Genomic DNA, 19,689 nt, shown 5'->3' on the forward strand with positions numbered 1-19,689 from the left:
AAGGTACACATAAGGTAAACACTGGGAGAAGGAGAAAGGGACACACTTGCTTCTTTCAGTTTCTATGGTCAGTCCAAGTCCATGATTTGGGGAGGGGCTTTTCTCCAGTGGCAGCCTCTGTTAGAAATTTGAGACAGCTTTATTGTCAGTGCTTGTTGTCAGCGGAATGAACTTTGATCAGGGAAGGTTTAAGCACTCCAGTTTTACAAACATAAAAAAAAATAATAATTTAAATATATGTCTACAAACATTGCCATTGGTCATCTGAAATCATTAGTAATTAATGGTTTATCAATGGTGCTGTGAACTATTTGTTAAAGTAAATTAGTTTGTATACGAGTCCGTCTGGCTTTTGTTTCTGATATAGACAGTTCTGTGATTTCAGCTCATTTAACAAAGTACTGAGCACAGGACGGTAACGTTTTAAGTTACTTGTGCATCTTTGTACAGATAGCTGTTGTGTGCAATTATGCAGTTTAATTGACTGTTTTCAGTGCTCCTGTTCAACAGTGATGCTAACACTAGTGGGAGAAACTGAAGAAAATCACTAACCTGAACAGATCCAGGAGTTTCCTTGACTGATAATGTGCATATTCCACAAATACACAACCGTAATTAAATAAAATAAAATATACAGAAGAACTGTGGTGTATAAGTGACTAATAAAGTGATCTAAGCTTTTGGGAAAGTCCACCGAATTCATTCAGTACTGTTGAATCACATCCATTTCCTATAGCAAGTCCTTGAACAGCTGACATCTGACTGCTAATATGATGTTGAATACATTTTTTTAATTGCTTATCTTGGTAAGGGACACAGAGACAGCAATCTAAGCAGGGCAGACCAGGCTTACCTATCTACAACACAATGTGTAGCTCTTCCTGGGGAATGCCAAGGCATTCTCATGCTAACTGAGAGATATAATCTCTCCATCATGTCCTGGGTCTGTACTGTGGACTCTTCCCAGTAGGCCATGCCTGAAACACTTCCTGTGGGAGATGACCAGGCAACATCATCACTTGGTGCCCAAACCATCTCAAATGCTCATCTTAATCCAGGAGAACATCATCTGTACTTCAGGGTGCTCCCAGATTGCCAAGATCCTCATGCTGTCAAAGAGAGTGAGTCTAGCAACTCTGTGAAGGAAATCTCATTTCTTCTGCTTGTATCTCATCATTTCAATCACTATCTGACCATTGGTGAAGATGGGTACATAGACTGACCGACTGATAAATTGCAAGCTTCATCCTAGGCCTCAGCTGTCACTTCACAGTGTCATACAATACCTGCAGTACTACTGGCTCTTCAGCCATCTGATGGTCATTCTTCTGATACCTTCAACACTCATTTTTGAACAATAACCTCAGATAATTTCATTCCTCCACTTAAGGTAGCTGCTCCCCTTCCCTCCACATGCAGACCTTAATCCCCTGCTCAATTCCCTCGGAAAAAAACAATGTTTCAGTTTTAAAGGTGCTAATTCTCATTCCAGCTGCTCCCACTACAGTACATGCCAGAAATCACAGTTATTTGAGAGCTAGAGGACAGCATAATTTCCAAACAACACCGATGCAACCCTTAAAAATCATCTTACTGGATACTGTTCAAACATTGGCTGCATCTTGCTATTCTGTCCGTGAAAATCAAAAATAGAAGCATAGACAAGCCAAACACTTATTAGAATCCAAAAAATTAATCCAATTACCGCTGAGCAAGGCAATGAAGGGTACCTAGGAGAATGGTCTCCAAAACCTTCAATATACAATTGGTGATGAAAAATAAAAGTCCAAAAGTGTGCAAGACGTAATAAAAACAAATTTATTTGTTAAAATAGGTTAGCGCTTTCGCAATAGCTTCATCAGACCTTCAGTAACATAAACCATTGGAAATCAATGTTTTAAATACACAGAAAAGGCGCCAAAATCCCTCGGGCTTCTTAAAGATACAACACTCATTGAAAACACATTAAAAAACATAATAAGAAAACATAATATATATAAAGCTGTGCATAATAAATGTATAGCTATAAATAGTAAGAAACATGTCATATTAAAGACATATTAAAAACATTTAAGTGTGCATATTTATAATGATGATAAAAACATAGAAATAGGAGATAAGTATAAAAATCAAGTATGTACAATGCAACAATGTGTACATACTAACATTTCTTGTTCCCTAACCTCCTGGATTTCAGTAGTGGACGTAGGGGAACTTTCCCATTTAAACCTGGTATCAGATCAGCCCTGAACTTGATAATCCAATGAATCTCTCTGGTCTCAGTATAGTTCTTAATGTCCCCTGTCCTGTGAGACCATTCTCCTAGGTACCCTTCATTGCCTTGCTCAGCGGTAATTGGATTAATTTTTTGTTTCTGCATTTTCATTTTTCTGCTGAGCATTAACTCCGCTGGGTTTGTTTTCGTTTTTGACTTATTAGAATCCAATGCACAACCTGATTCAACTTGACTTAATACTAGCAATGCAGACTCAACCATCACTACACAAATACAGGGCCAAAACAGTATGCAATAGTAGCCCCAGAACCCCATACTGTCATAGCACCTCCCACAAACCATTTTGGAATGTTTGTTCACATGCCTTCTCCGGGTATACAGAAACACACTTACACAACACCTTAAAACTCCCATGACCATTCCAAAATCTCTGTAAGGGCAACAAGTTGATCCACTGTTCTGTGACATGATGGAATCTACATTGGTCCTCCTGAATAAGAACCTCACCCTTCAGAGAGCAGCTTAGCATGAGCTTTCTCAGGGTAGAAGAAGAGTATGACCACACTATACCTGCACATGCTCTCTTTACCCCATTCTAAAAATGTGGACCAGAGACACTTTCCTTGCCTTATACACAACAACTAACATGGTAGAAGTTCGGAGGAGGAGACTTTGAGAATGAAACAGAATTGGCAAAATTAACGTGGATTGTTACTTTAAAATCTGAAATCCGACAAGGAATATGGCTTGAATGAAACGGTACCTATAAAACCGTTTTTTAAGTCACAAGGCTTGTTCCACTGATTCATTGTTAACATTATATAAACTACAGTTGCTACTTTGTGTTTTATGGTCTGATGAAGCATCAACAAGGTGTGAAAGTGTTTGCCAAATAAAAAAGTTGTATTTGTTTTTATACTCAGTTTGTTAATCCTTTCTTAGTTTTCTTCTTCTGCCTCCTTGTGTCAGGACTAATCTTCATCCAAGTACCAACTTTGTTTAACCTTGCTCTTAAACAAACTCAAACCATGCTCTGCTTCAGCTGATGACCTCCCAAGCAAATATCTTAAAATAACAGCCTATAGCATTGCCTACCATGTCTCAATCCTTATAGGTAGGTCAATCCAGGAATCCTACATTCCCTCACTTTGGAAAAAGTCATACATCTCCCCTTTGTACAAAGGAGGAAATTCAACGAACATTACTAATTTTAGATCTATAGCAGCCTTACCCCCCCACTACAAAAATACTTGAAAAACTGTAACATTTACTAAACTATCTCCTGTTTACTATCTCCTGTTATTCTAAAGAACTCCCCACACAACTCAGCTTCCATCCTTCCCATAGTACTAACACAGCACTTCTAACCTACATAGATACTGTCAATAAAGCTAGAGATAATGGCAAACTAGTCTGCTCCTTATTTATTAAACTTACCTAAAGCCTTTGACACAGTTTGACACTACAAACTTCTACTTCAAATGTCCTCATTAGATCTCTCTCAGCCCACTCTTCTATGGTTCAAAAGCTGCCTATCCAATAGGTATCAGTCAGTAAAATGTCACTCCACCCTCTCTCCTTACCTGCCAGTCACCACCAGTGTACAAAAAGGCTCTATCTTTGGGCCCCTTCTCTTTAATATTCTCAACAACACCCTACACACATCTATACAACAAGCCTCCCTGATACAGTATGCAGATGACTGCACACTCATTTGCTCATCTAACAATGTGGTACACCTCCAAAATATTACGCAGGAAGCTTTAACAGCAATGGAAACATAGCTTTATAAATCACAACTCATGCTCAACCCTAAAAAAAAAACTATTACAATTTTTCAGCATATCCCTCTCTCATGAAAAAACAAAATTTAAAGTCCTCTCTCTTAATAATACAATCGCTGAATCACTTCTCATAGCAAATTATTAGGGAAGAAAGTGGATGATAATCTTAAATTAAACTTACATATACAAACTTGTATAAGACAAACTCATTAAAAACTAATGATGGTTTATAGAGCCAAAACTTTCTCACCGATGCAACTAAAGCTACACTTGCCACTACTTATCTTCTCTCCACACTTCCTTATGGTGTTCCCATCCTTACTACATTCCAGGCATCACAAAAATCAAAATGTGAACAATGCTCTAACAAAGTTGTTACAATGTGCAGCAAATACCCCTTTTAGAACCCACCACTTTATAAAATAAAAAAGCCTAAATTGGTTTGAACTACCCTTCAACTAACATATATGCAGCTTCTTACCACTTATAAAGTTATCCAGAATCCATGTGCTTATCCAGCACTAAATACCATTCTACATAACTATGTTCCTAGTTGGCCATTATGATCGCATGACCAAACACTCCTGTCTGTCGACAAACCTATCAAATACGCTGGGCATCGACTGTAATTGTACCATGCTGCTAAGGTCTGGAACTCATTGACTCTATCATCAGGTCACTACACTCCCTCCCATTCAAAATCATTCTGAAAGACTTCCTAGCCAAAAGCTGTATCTGTTCTTGCTCAAAATCAGGGTCAACTATATCTTAAAATGTGAACAAATACCTGTTCATACCTTACATCTTCTCACTCTCCCTTCTTCACTCACTTCCTTACATCTATCAATTTCTCTCCCCAGCTTTCTCTTTAAATATACCATAAGCCTGCTTTTTTCTCACTTTGTGTTGCAGTTAGTGTTTGTATCATATTAACTTACCTTTAATTTCGCTGTAAACTAGCTAAAATTTCTCTAAGTATTAAATTGCTGTCATATAATTTGTATCTATTCTTAATCAATGTTCTCAGATTATGTCTAATTTGGTATAATTATTTAAAATGTATTTGTTTTCTGTATTATTTTTAAAGGATACAAAATTATTGCTCTTAAAATGTTTTGTAATACTTTGGAGCATTTCTCCCATGCCTCCCCTGAAAATGGGCTCCTACCCTGGTAATCCTGGTAATCAAATGCCAATGAATAAATGAAAAATATCCAAAAACATTTAAATTCAAATGACTAATTTTGGTGTGCTGCATCAACTCAAAACCTAAAAAAGTTCTAAATATATTTGCTCAGTCACTTCAGCATAAAACTCATTTGTTTGTCTAAATAACTGCAACATGTTTATTCAAGAAATAATGGATGTTAGGCTCAGCCGCCAAAGTGTAGCAGGATGAAGTCTTGATTGTGACCCAGAAGACCTGTGTTTGACTAGCGACATGGGTGCTGGTGTAACTGTTAGAGGGGTGGATGAATGTGAGTGTCCATTGTCAGGTCACTCATTCTGGGGGGAAGTGTGGCAGCTCAGCTCACTGCACTGGAAACATCTACAAGAGGGCAGATGTATCATCTACAGAAATGAGCATAGTTTGGTCAGTGTGCAGTGCTGTGCCATTTAACATGGAGTTTACATGGGTGGTTTATGGGTGGATATGGGTGGAAAATACATTTCCACCGAATACTTCTTTATCGACACCAAACCATTGAAAGTCACTTCTGCGAATCATGCAATTTTTCCCAGGTTAAGGAAGTAGTTGGCCAACTCCACAAATTCACCCTTTTCCCCACTGTAGTTTGATCTCAGAGTTAGTATATATAGTTATAGGGGCGGGGGGTGAAGCACCCCCCACTTGGGGGCAATTGTTTTATTGCCCTGGGAAGAATTCTACTATTAGTGGAAGTGACATTCAACAGTTTGCTGCAACATCTGTTATATAGTCCTTACAAATGCTGTTTTCAGGTCCTGCCATTCTTTTTCAATTCCACCTATTTCCTCTTTTTTCTTGGGGTGTTACAGCCCAGAGTAATTCCTTGAACTCCTGTGTTTTCTCTCCAGACAACTTCCAGGTCTTCAGCCTGGTCCCTATTGACCTTAGAGCTTTTTCTGACCACTGCTTTCAGCTGATTGCTGCAACCAGTGGTTTGGATGACTATTTCACTGGGTGACTTTGTAATCACTGACCAGCAATACAACAAGGAAGAAAAGCATCCAATGAGCTGACCGCTTTCAACTTCATTCCCAATATGACAGGCACTTTTTGTGTACCATGTTATTAGCTGTACTCAGACATGAAGCTAGTTATCCTGATATAAAGTGTAAGAAGCTCTGTTCATCTCCAAAATCTGAATATTGCAACTGGGTAATAAAATCATTGTACAGCCATGTGATATCTTCCTTTCCACTGGAACTACATGTACTGCATAAAAATCATCACCATCTCATTTTTTACTTTTGTTTATATTTTACTAGCTGTACTTCATAGTTCTTCTAGATCAGTATGTGTGTATATATCTTTAAGAAGCTATCCAAGGGCTTGCACTAGAGTATAAATACTGAGCACGTGCGAGCCTGACTGCCATTTTGTAGTTAGTCATTGAGATGTGAACATGTATGTATGTAAGATCTGTTTGTCAGTTAGTTCATTTGTATTTAAAGATGCTGCTATCCCTCATGATGTGTTTGTACATATTAAAGCATCTGAACAAAATCCCAAGCCTTCGTATTATTTGCAATAGAGACAAATGAGTGACATGGTGTTAGAAGTGGCATGTCTAGAAGGCAACCGCTACCCCAAAACAAAACACGTGCAACACATAGCTCACAAAGCCAGTGTGCCGAACAGTCACAGCCCTTAAGGCTAAACAACACACCTGATACACTTGTAATAGGTGACTCTATCGTCAGGCACACTGACGTCCTGCTCACCAGGCTGAACAAGGAGAAGGTCACTGTGAGCTGCCTGTTGGGCGCTAGGATCCGCCACATAACACAAGCACTCAGGTCACTCCAAGGCAAGTACAAATATGACTCAGTCATTGTCCATGCTGGTGTGAATGACCTGATACGTACCTCCCTGGACTACATGAAAAGAGACATAGAGGAGCTCTCTGAGCATGTAGCCCAGGTCGGTATGACCCTAACCTTGAGTAGCATCTTACCCTCACCAAGAATGATGCCACAATATGAAGACAAGATGATCAATTTCAACAATTGGCTTAAGTGTTGGTGTCATTCAAAGGGGATCCAATGCCTGTCAGCCTGGGATGACATGCTCGACAAGCCACGATGCTTCACTAGGGATGGCTTACACCTATCACCCCTGGGCTTTCAGATATTGGCAAAGGCTCTTGCTACCCCCATAGTGCCTTTTTTAGGCAAGGCTCAAAAGACAAACCCACCTCCATAGGTATCACAAGGGATAAGAAACTAAGAGTAATGTTACTCAATGCCAGAAGTCTAAACCTCAAGATGCACGCACTCGAAACTCTCCTTAGCATGGAGAACATCGATATCTGTGCAGTAACAGAAACCTGGCTCAAGGCTCCGGAGAGCACCCTAGCACTACCAGGTTATACCTCATACCATGCTTTTTGGCCCCAAAACTTGGACCGAACCACAAAAGGAGGGGGAGTATCAATATTCGTCAAAGATACCCACACCTCCAGGTTGGTGGCACAGCACGAAGCATCAGAGACTATCCATGTGCAACTAACTGTGGGTAAAACTGCCTTCCAGTTTATAGCCTGCTACAGACCACCCTCCCAAACACAGGAACCCCACTCGGCCTTCCTGAGAACACTGGAAAATATGAAGGTCTCTCCAAACACCATTATATTGGGCGACTTCAACTACCCAAACATAGACTGGGAGCATTACTCTAGCTCCAACACCCTAGCCCAAAGGTTCCTAGAATTTATAAACTCAAATGCTATGGAACAACTTGTTACCACTCCCACAAGAGGGGAAAACATACTGGACCTGATCATCACCAACATGGGGACACTATGCTCCAGACCAGAAGTGTATCCCTCACTGGTAAGATCAGACCATAAACTAATCTCACTGGATATTCACATCCCGACCCCACCCCCTGCCCAGAAAACCACAGTGAAAAACTTCTCTAAAGCAAATTTCACATGCCTCAAAACCGAGGCGAAATCCTTCAAAGCCCCCGGGCCTGTGGAAAATATGGCCCAGACCGCAGAATCCTTTATAAACGCATTCTATGAACACCTTCAGGAATGCATGGATCATGCAATCCCAAATAAAGCCAAGACCCAATCCTCCAAAGGCAGACGTCCTGTCTGGTGGACCCCAGCCATAAACAAACTATACAATAGAAGGAGGAAGCTACTACATGATAGAGCAAAATCCCAAAAAGGGAAGGCATCGCTGATCAGTATTAGCAAAAAACTACAGGCACTCATAAAATCGTCTAAGGCCAGCTTCAAGAGAAAAATTGCACAGGACACTAATGATAATCACAAGGCTTTCTTTAGTTATGTTAGGAACCTGGGTGGGAATTCCCAGATATGCTCAGAATTAGTCCAAAATGACAAAAAATACACTGAGCCCACAGACATTGCCAACATCCTAGCTGACAGGTTCAGTGCAACCCCCCCCCCACCACCAAAAGGGCAAATATCTATCCCAACAGAGTGCTGCCCCCCTGACATCTCAGATGCTCAGGTAAGAGCCGCCCTCTCCAAAGCAAAAAACACAGCATCAATGGGACCAGACGGTGTCCCAGGCTGCGTCCTACATGAACTCCAAGAAGAGCTAAACCCAAACATAAAACTACTGTTCAATCTCAGCCTTACTACAGGATATGTACCCAAAGAGTGGCGTACAGCAACAGTGGTCCCTCTCCACAAAGGTGGTGCCTCAACAGATCCTGGAAACTATCGCCCCATAAGCCTGACTAGCTTGGTCTGCAAAGCTATGGAAAGGATCATCATGGACCTCATAAATAAAGATATTGGGGACCTACGGACACTGGATCCTACCCAGTTTGGCTTTGTTAAGGGCAGATCCTGCCTCTTAAACCTGGTCGATTTCTTTGAAACAGTCACCAAGGCCATTGATGAGGGAAAGGTGGTCCACACAGCCTACCTGGACCTCGCAAAAGCCTTCGATACAATACCCCACTCGGGCATTATAGATAAGCTCACCAGCTTAAATATAAACCCCTATGTCACTAGATGGGTTGCAAACTGGCTCAAGGACAGAACCCACATGGTTAGAATTGCTGGAGCCATGTCAGACTCCAAACCAGTTACAAGTGGCGTCCCACAAGGCTCAGTCCTGGGACCTCTCTTGTTCGGTATATATTTCTCGGCGGTACAGGCCAACACGAAAGGACTGTGGCTCACCAAGTTCGCAGATGACTGCAAACTGGGCGCCATAATCAACTCTCCACCCGACACAAGCATCCTCCAAAAGGGCCTCATAGAAACAGACAACTGGTGCCAGAGCCATGGCCTCAAGCTAAATGCCAAAAAGTGTATAGTCACCCCCTTTGGCAAAAACAAAGTGCCCACAAATTACCACATAGGTGGTAATCCATTAAGTACAGAAGAAGTCATTAGGGACCTGGGGACCCAAGTTGATAGCAATCTCTCATTTGACAACCACGTGGCCAAAGTGGTTAGAAAAACATTTTATATAGCCCACCTAATCATGAAGGGATTCACATCTAGATCAGGGGAGGTCATCGTGCCTCTTTACTCATCCCTCATCAGGCCCATAATTGAGTACAATGCCCCTTTTGGGATGTACCTTACCAGACACCTGCAGCAACTGGAAAGACCCCAAAAGTACCTCACCAAGAGGATCAAAGGGCTCAAACAGATGCCATATGCTGCCCGGTTAAAGAAACTCCAGCTCTACTCAGTGGCATACCACCTGCTCAGAGGCAATCTGTGCCTGACGTATAAAGCCATGTCCAACCCAGAATTAATGGACATGCTGCACCTCAGAAAATCCAAATCCCATCGAGCTATGCGCTTGAGAGACTTGAACCTCAGCACTGAAATAAATAGGACATGCTGGAGGGACAGATTCATAACTCAGAGGCTCCCTTCACTCTGGAATAAAATCCCAGTCCAGGTTAGGCAGAGTCCCACATTGACTCTCTTCAAGAGGAATCTTGATGAGTGGATGGGAGATCGTAGGTTTACCCCGGCTATCACTTCTGTGTCACTGTTAGACAGAGGCACAGTATACTAACCTCAAAAAAAGGCATAGCAAAATTAATTTAAAATGGGTGGCGAAAGCCAAACACACTCTGGCTAGGCTTATAAATGCCCTAGGGCAGATAGCCTAGTATGAACCTATGAACCTATGAACCTATGACATGGTGACAAAAGTGGCACATCAAAAATGGACATGGTATCAGAAATGGCATATCTAAAGGGCCTGAAGTCAGAACCGGCATACTAAAGAGGCATAAAGTTTAAAACAGCTTGGCAAAAGCAATTTAAGGTACTTATCCAGATGTTGGTGGAATATGCAGCAGTGGACCATCCCTAAATTGTGCATACTTCATAAAACAGGTCAGAAATGAATTTCAGGCATTAAAAAGCCAAGTACTTTTATACCCCCATCGAATGCCATGATAGATGCCTTTATTAATATTTGTGAAAAACAGATAAGGCATGAATATGAACATGGGGCTAAAGCTACTTTCTATAATATGAACAAGGATGAATACACTGCACTAACTGAACTCAAACAGATGCATTCTGTTATCCAACAAGCAGATAAAGGTGGGGGGATAGTTGTTCTTGGTTATGACTTATATATACAACAGGTGAAAGCACTACTGAATGATGCTAATACCTATACTAATATGTCCAAAACTGCAGTAAATGCTATCATTGAGAAAGTTTCCTTTTATGTTTTTGATATGCTTATGTCTAACATGATATCAGAAAGTCTCTTTATGAACTTTGAAGTTGAGCACCCACTTATTTCCATCTTATATGGTCTTCTGAAAATACATAAAAATTTGGAGTGTCCACCAGTACTCCCCACTGTCTCTGGTGGAGGGTGGGTTACTGAGCCCCTTTCTATTTTTATAGAAAAGAATTTACATTCTATATTAGACAGCTATCAAACAGTACTTAAGGACACCAAGTCATTTTTGGAGCAATTATACACATTTATCAGAAATATTACATACGACTATTGGTTGGTAACACTAGATATTGAATTTCTGTTTACTGTGATCCCAAATGAGTGAGGCATAGATAATATCAGAATGATTTTTAATGAACACCTGTCTTATAGTAATAACAAAGTTTATTTGTTATGGACATTACTTGAATTTGTTTTGGAAAACAAGGTCTTTGTTTTCAACCATGAATTTTATGTGCACAGGGTTGGTGTAGCTATGGGCACAGCATGTGCCAACAGCTACGCCAACCTAGCACTTGTCAAATGGGAAAAAGAATATGTGTTGTCTTCCAATGGTTTTTCTGAACATGTGTTATGGTATGTATGCTTTGTGGATGACCTTTTTTTTATTATGGAGTGGTACTATTGATAGATTGGAAACTTTTATAATGTTTGTAGGGAATTCTACTAATTTTTTAAGGTTCACTTATAAATAGTCTTCTAACTGCATTGATTTTTTTGGATGTGACAATCAATAAGGCTAATTTAAGTAAAATTAACACAAGTTTATATAGGAAATCAGTCAGTAAAAAACAATTTGCTACACAGGGAAAGAATGCATCCTAGGCATGTCCCACGTAATGTTTTGAATGGACAATGTTATTGAGTTATGCGTTTACGTAATGATAACCAACAATTACAGACAGCCCTGAATGAACTGAAATCTGATTTTCTACAGAGAGGTTATAAGAAACATGAGACTGATTCTTGTATAGAAGTGGCATGGGCTGAAAGAGAAACTAAATGTAAACCTTACTTCAACGAGATGGTGGTTGTCACTGATTCCACAGTGACAAGGAGTCCACAGAAAACTTGACGTCTTTTTCTAGCAATATTGATCCCTTTTGTAATATAATTAAGAACTAGAATATTTTAAAAACTGTAGAAGAATTGAAAAGTATTATAGATGTGGTTCCCCATTTTACTTTTAAGAACAACAAATCATCAAAGAGACATCTGTGCCAACATCGGCACATGCATACAGAGCATAGACTACCTAATAAGCTTGCTCACCATGTAAATATATTTATAATGGTGCTCTCTATAGGCATCCCACCAATGGCTTTAAAATTGAGCCTAGATTTTATGCAGACTGCAGAACCACTAATTTAGTTTATTTTTGTTTTTGTACCACATGCCACGCTTTTTATATTGGAAAGATTAATCATCCTTTTAAAGATAAATTTCTAGAGCACTATAGGGACATAAGGAATTGTAAGGAAAATAATGCACTAGCACAACATGTGCTACACTTTAGTACTGACCATAATTTTAAATTCATGGCTACAATCACACTGATATTAGGGATGGCAATGTTAGGAATATTATTGAAACTGTTGAACAAAGATGGATTTTGATGCTACAAGCAGATAAACCACCAGGTCTCAATGGGGCCACCTCCTTGAAACCTTTTCTTAAGGGATGTTCTTTGAAACATTGATATGTTACCATGTTTTTATTATGTTTTTATTTACTCATAAATTTTTAATGATTTTTATACTATATAAATGTGCATTTTACTACGTATATGTGTTTAATTATGTAGAGCTACTGACTGGATACTGAGCGCTTTAAATTGTGGAGTGATGTTGTATTAAGTGAGTCTGATGAAGCAATCTGTATGTTCGGGAAAGCGCTTACTTTTTTCTTGCAATAAAGTAGTTTTTTACCTGAAGCCTGCATATTTGATGCCATTATTTCTTACTTTGATTATTACTATGGAAAATTTTGAAATAAAGTCTGATTGCATAAAATGAATAAAATAAAAGGAAACAACCGTATTTTCACGAAGCATATGTATTTTCATATTAAGCAAAGATATCCAAGTTTTCAGAAGTGTATAAAATGTTTGCATGTTTGTGTAGTTACAGTAACGTTGTTTCACAAAGTACAGTCATTACAAGGCATATTTCACAGAATACAGCCATTACAGAGCATATTTCACAAAGTAAAGTATTTCAAAGAGTTTATTGTGCATTTGGATGTAGTTACAAGATCACAGCACAGTCTGTTCATAAATAATTATAAGGGCCATATTTTAGTGTATTTGTGCATACTTTGTGGGCATAGCAGACAGATTTTGAAAACCCAGTGCACTTGTGTTTGACAATAATATTGCTGAGAACTGGAGAGTGTTTGAGCAAGAGTATAACATTTTCATACAGGCTGCATTTTCTGATAAAGATGACCATACAAAGGCATTTATTCTACTTAATTTAGCTGGATCAGAAGCTATAGAAAGGGGGTGCTCATTTGTGTATGAACCTGCTATTTATGCTGGAGAGGGGGAAAACTGCCATATTGTTGTACAGGCTCAGTCAAGGGAGGACCTAGAGTGCTTAAAACATAAATTTAGAGAAATGTGTAACCCCCAGACAAATGTTACAATGGAAAGGCAATTATTACACACAAAGGATCAAAAGCCTGGTGAATCTTTTGCAGCATATATAACTGACCTGAAAAATAAAACTAAAACGTGCAGATATGATGACTTAAGGGATGAGTTGATAAAAGACAGACTTGTGTGTGGCATAAAAGATGATGCTGTGAAAAAGAGTTTGCTTCGTGACAGTGATTTAACTTTGAATAGGGCCATTGACATTTGTCAAATATACAAGCTTACAGAAAAACACACAAATATGCTTACAAATGAGAGCAGCTCTAGAAGGCACAGTGATAAAGCTTATATTGATAGCATACAGCACACGCTTAAAAGAAACAAGCCCAAGCACATGGCAGCTGTAATCCCTGCAGTACCTACTGGTAAACCCCATAACTTTCTAGCACAGCTCATTCTTTCTCAAAACCTCTAGTGCTTACCTTTAGCCTTTTAGTTATCACTGACACAGTTCCACAACAGTTAAAACACTCCCTGAGTAACCTTGTTCCCATGATGACATTTTCACTTCCTCACTTGAACACATATCAATCCTATACCGCAAAACAAAAATCTTTGAAATTATAATATGCTGTCAGACTACTCAGCACCTGTGTAAATACAATCTGCAGAAATACTTCCAATGTGGCTTCCATTAAACACAGCAGTGCATCATGGGAGGGGGCAGGTGTGCTGCATTCTAGAGTATGCCATCCTTCAGGTAAAATTTTAAACTGCAGCCCCATCGGCCTGTGTTGACTGTGGTTCAAAAGATTTCATTGCACTTATTAAAATGAGATGGGGAAGTTCATTGGTGTTCTGGCCAAATTTCTGCTAGTCAATATGAATACCAGCTCTGGTCTCCACTGAAAAGAAACCATTGGCCTAGTGGGAATAACTTGGTTACAAAGTGTAAATAAAATAAATAAATATAAAATGATTGAACTTATTTTGAGAAAAAGTAGTTTCTCTTCAGGAGTACTTCAGGGCCCTGTTCTTAGGTCTATTTTATCTTCTGTTTTCTTAAAACATGTAACTAACTCTAACTCCCTATCTAATCACACACTACTTGCTGATGAAAACATACTTCATTCTGATAATAAAACAGAAACAGTAATGCAGGCACCTCTACAAAACAACTTTAATCAATTTTGTTAGTGGCTGAAATTCAATTAACTTAGCATAAAAATTTCTAAAACAACTGACATGCTATTTGGCAACTCTCAAAAATGTAAGAAAATCAACTCCCTACTAATCAGAACTCAAGAAAAGTCATTCATTACAAAAGTCTTCACCTGGTAAGTACCTCAAACTTACCTTCAACCTATGACTTATACAAAAGTAGCACACCAGAGGTCAATTTGTAACTAAGAGCTTCCTACTCTATTTCAAACCACCTTACCCTTCCAGCCAGATCTTCTTGCAAAAAATATCTATATATCTAGATTAAAAGATATTTTTCTTATGAGTTCACAAAATGTACACATTGTTTAAGACATTATTAATAGTACTTGTAGATAAATAAACCACTTCCCAAGGCAAAAAGTCCACTGCATTTCCCTCACCAAAGTCAGTTGTATCTCAGACAGCCAGGATGAGAGGGATTACTCAGAGGGGAAAGCATATCCAATAAGGAAGATAACAACACATTTGCTAATGAATATTTATTTCTTTATTTATTTATGTATTTATTTATTTATTTAATTAATTTATTTATTTAATTAATTTATTTTTTTATTTAACATTTGTTGACCTGGGGGGAGAAACACTCCATATGCATGTCTTTGGAATGTGGGAGGAAACCCATGTGAATGCAGGAAGGACATGCAGACTCTGCACAGAAATATAGTGATAGAATATAATGATAAGGTAGCAGTGAATATGGATGTTAGACATGATATAGAATATAATTATAGGGCCGATATGAATATAGGAATAGAGGAAGTGGAGCCCTATAATGAGGACCAATCCTTTAATGATATTGACCCTTTAGAATTTCCCCTTTCCCAGAAAAATCTGAAAAATTAAGGAACAAAAACATGGGTCAAGGTATAAAACCCCTCAGTACAGGTCCATACAGATAATCTTACCGCCAAACAGGCAGGAGAGACTGGAGGATGAGCTTAGTGGCAGAGAAATCGAGTGGGAGGAGAGGGAACAGGTGGTAAACCTCACACCTGTGAGATTATTTCTACTTTGAATGGTAGGGTTTTTACTTGTAGGGGGGGGTTCATATTTTTAATTATAGCCATCTAAATATAGAACCCAATTTTTTACATTGTTTGAAAAGGGATTCACATTTGTTCCAACAAAAAAGGCAAATATCACAGACTTGATTGAAAATTTAAAACTTTATACTAGGAAATTAAACTTGTGTTTTTCAAACAACAGTGATGGAATGTCCACAAATCCAAAACCCATTTGAGAAGATAAGCTTGTATAACCCACCCCTGAATAAAATAATCTCATTGTTTGGAAAGGCTTGTGAGAGGGATTTGTACTGCCTCTTTAAGGAAAAGTGTAGAGACTTTTCCAACTTAATTGGTGAGAAATTTGCATTAAATAATTTATCTAAGGATAAACCATTAGAATTATGAGGCTAGACAAAGGAGGGGTTGTATTTATAGTTAATTACATTAATTGTGTAAGGAGACGTTTTGAATTATTTCAAGATGACGCTAAATATATATCTACTTCTAGGAATGAAATAAATAGTGCATATAAGAAAATAGATTTATTATACTTTGATTCAAAGGGTTACCAGACCAGAATTGTTTGATTTTCTTCTTGACAATAATCTACTGATTCCAGGCTTTTTTGAAATCCCTAAAACACATAACACTTTAATTACTCCACCTAACAGGCTAATCATAGCAGTTCTAAAACTTATCCTTTAGCTGTCTACATAGATAGGAAGTTAAAAAAACATTTTGGATTTCCACCCCCATGTTTTAAAAGATTCCTTGGATTTCTGGGGGAAACTAACACCAAATTTATGGAATGAAGGTTGTAGCTTTTTACTGGTAGATGTCATTGACCTCTTCACTGGCATTCCACATGATGATGGTTTGGACTTCTTTCATGAGGATCTCACGGAATGTAGTATTTTAGATACTAGGGAAGTTAGATTTTTGGTTGAACATATGGATTTGGTTCTGCAGAATATTTCTTTTTGTAAGGTAAGTTTTATAGACAAATGAGGGAAGTTGCTGTGGGGCACTATGTGCCCCCATATTTGCTAATTTGGTCATGCTCACTTAGGAAAAACACTTTGTATTTATATCACCCTATATTAACAAATGGACATTCTACTGTAGATTTTTGGTTCATAGGTTCATAGGATGATACTAGGCTATTGGCCCGGGGCCCTTATAAGCCTAGCCAAGAATTTTACCAATGTTCCCACAAAGTCAGCACCTGTTTCCCCGGTCCAGCAGGGACACAGGTGGAATCCCAGGGGTGTATTTTCTGTTTCCTATCCAGTGATCCAGGTTCCTCTTAAAGAGGGCAAGTGAGGTACTCTGCTTGACATGGAGAAGGAGTCTACTCTACAGATAGGGGAGTCTTTGGGACACAAATCTATCCCGCCAGCATGTTCTATTAATGTCAAAGATCAGGTTGAGGCTTTGCGTGGGGGATGCATGAGTGGAGTTTGCTTGTGGATATGCAACACCTCCATCAAGGCTGGGTCTGAGACGGCCTTGTATGCCAAACACAGGTCACTTCTGAGCAGTCTGTATGAGACTGAGTCGAGGGATAGGGCTTTTAGCCTATCTGTATAGGATAGGTGTTTGAAACCCTGGATTTTTGTGGTCAGGAACTTCTGTGGTCTCTCCAGGTGCTGGCAAGGTACATGCTGAAGGGTGCATTGTATTATATAATGGGTATGATGAGGGAGGAGTACAGGGATGTTATGACCTCCATGTTCCAGGATGAAATACCCTTACTTATGAGGTGGGCCATGTAAAAAGCCTTCCATACAATGGAGGCAACATGATGGTCAAAAGTCAGTTTGCTATCAGCCTGGATGCCTAAGTCTCTCACAACTGATTGTGTGCTTAGCACATTGTTATTAATGTGATAATTAGTGGGAGCATCATTTTCCCCAAAGAGGATAATGATGCATTTCTTGGCATTAAGTTTGTGACCATGCTTCTAGCACCAGTCATTAGTTTGGGTAAGGCCCTCTTGGAAGATGTTCACATCACTAAGGGTATTTAAGACAGCACCCAGCTTGCAGTCATCTGCAAACTTGGTCAACCACAGATAACCAATTTTTGGCTTGCACCTCAGAAAAGTATATCCCAAACAGTAGAGGCCCCAAGACCAATCCTTGGGGTATGACGCTTGCTACTGGTCTACTGCTAGAGGTGGCTTCCCCAATTGACTGAGTGAGTTCTATCAGTGAGCCAGTAAGCTACCAATCTGGTAACATATGGGTTGATGCCTAGCTGGGAGAGTTTATCTATTATGCCCACGTGGGAAATAGTGTTGAAGGCTTTGGCTAGGTCAAGGAAGACAGTGTGCACCATCTTCCCCTTGTCCCTGGCTTTGGTGACTGTTTTGAAGATGTCAACCAAGTTTAACAGGCATGATCTCCATTTGACAAAACCAAGCTGTGTGGGGTCAAGCATTTGGAGGTTGCCAATGTCCTTGTTTATAAGGGTCATGATAATGTGTTCCATGGCCTTGCATATCAGTCTAGTTAGGCTGATGAGCCTATAATTGCCTTGGTTGATGGACTTCCCACCTTTGTGTAGAGGAATGACAGTGGCTGTCCTTCATTCGGTTGGGATGAAGCTGGTGCTCAGGCTTTGGTTGAATATGGTGCATAATGGTGCTGTGAGCTCATGCCTGAGTTCATGTAGGATGCAGCCAGGGATGTTTTCAGATCCTATGGAGGCTGTATTTTTTGCCTTTGAGAGGGCATTAAAGTCCTGCTCCCTGGTGATGAGTGGAGGGGGTAGGTGTTGGGGATGTCCTGGTTTACTGATGGTGGGGACAGGGGGGGTGAAGTTTTCACTGAACCTGGCTGCCAGCAGGTTGACTATATCTACTGCACTTGTGTATGTGGTGTTCTTGACCACCAGTTCAGAGTAGATTTGGGTGTTACCTTTGAGATTATGGACAAATGTGAAGAAGGCCTTGTGATTGTCCTTAGTGGATCTGACCATTTTGGACTCAAAGTTAGCCTCAGAGGATTTCACCAGTAACTTTATTTGTTTGTTCAGACAAAGGATAGATTGCTTCCAACTTGGCACCTGCCCCTTCTTGGTCCTGGACAGCAATTTTTTCCTTTTAACAGCAAAGAAAAATATGGTAGCAGTTGTACAAAGTATAGCTCCAGACCACATAAAATAAACCAAGAACTTTAGTATTCGGTAAGCACTTTCATCACTGTCCATGGCTTCTTTAGACCATATAAAATTATAAAAACACACACAACGAGGTTTATAAAGCTGTCCCTGTATACCTCATTAACCTGAAAGACCACTCCCAGTCAGTCAAGCTACTATAGACACACCCTGTTTTAAAAGCATCAGTACATTCATCTACATTGCATAGTTCTTGTGACTTCAGTGATATGATACCTGGGTGATAGCTGAAAAGGATGCAAGGAACAGTTGACTTACCCAGTTACCAAAAGAAACTATAAATCAAATAAAATAGGAAGACATACTTTCATGTATATTGTTTAACTCTGAATTTTGTTTATGTAATGTGTTTGTGTGTTAGCCAGGACTGGTCCAAATGCTCTTTTTTTAGGGATGCCCTCATCAGAGGCAAAGATAAATATAATACATTAGAGGTTCTCTGGTTCAATTCATGGCTGGGGTGCCTTCTGTGCGGAGTCTGCATGTCCTCCCTGTGGTCGCGGGGGTTTCGTTCGGGTGCTCCGGTTTCCGCCCACATCCCAAAGATATGCTGTAGGTGGATTGGACACTCTAAATTGGCCCTAGGTGTGAGTGTATGCGTGTGTGTGTGCCTTCTGTGGAAGGTTGGGCGCCGGGCTGGCAAGTCAACACCGTAAAACTCCACTGCCAATCATGAGTGGACAGGTGATCCGCTGTGGTGACCCCTAACAAGGAAAAAGCCGAAAGAAGAAGAAGAAG

General features: G+C 39.6%; 1 protein-coding gene across 2 annotated transcripts in view; it reads left to right on the plus strand.

Annotated features, from left to right (window-relative positions):
• Nucleotides 1–19,689, plus strand: part of LOC122807740 (laminin subunit beta-1-like) — a 2,263,691-nt gene that overhangs the window by 1,000 nt on the left and 2,243,002 nt on the right. The gene's annotated exons all lie outside the window — the stretch shown is intronic.

Source organism: Protopterus annectens, chromosome 7.part1, assembly GCF_019279795.1.
Source record: "Protopterus annectens isolate FY-2018-M chromosome 7.part1, PAN1.0, whole genome shotgun sequence".
NCBI lineage: Eukaryota > Metazoa > Chordata > Ceratodontiformes > Protopteridae > Protopterus > Protopterus annectens.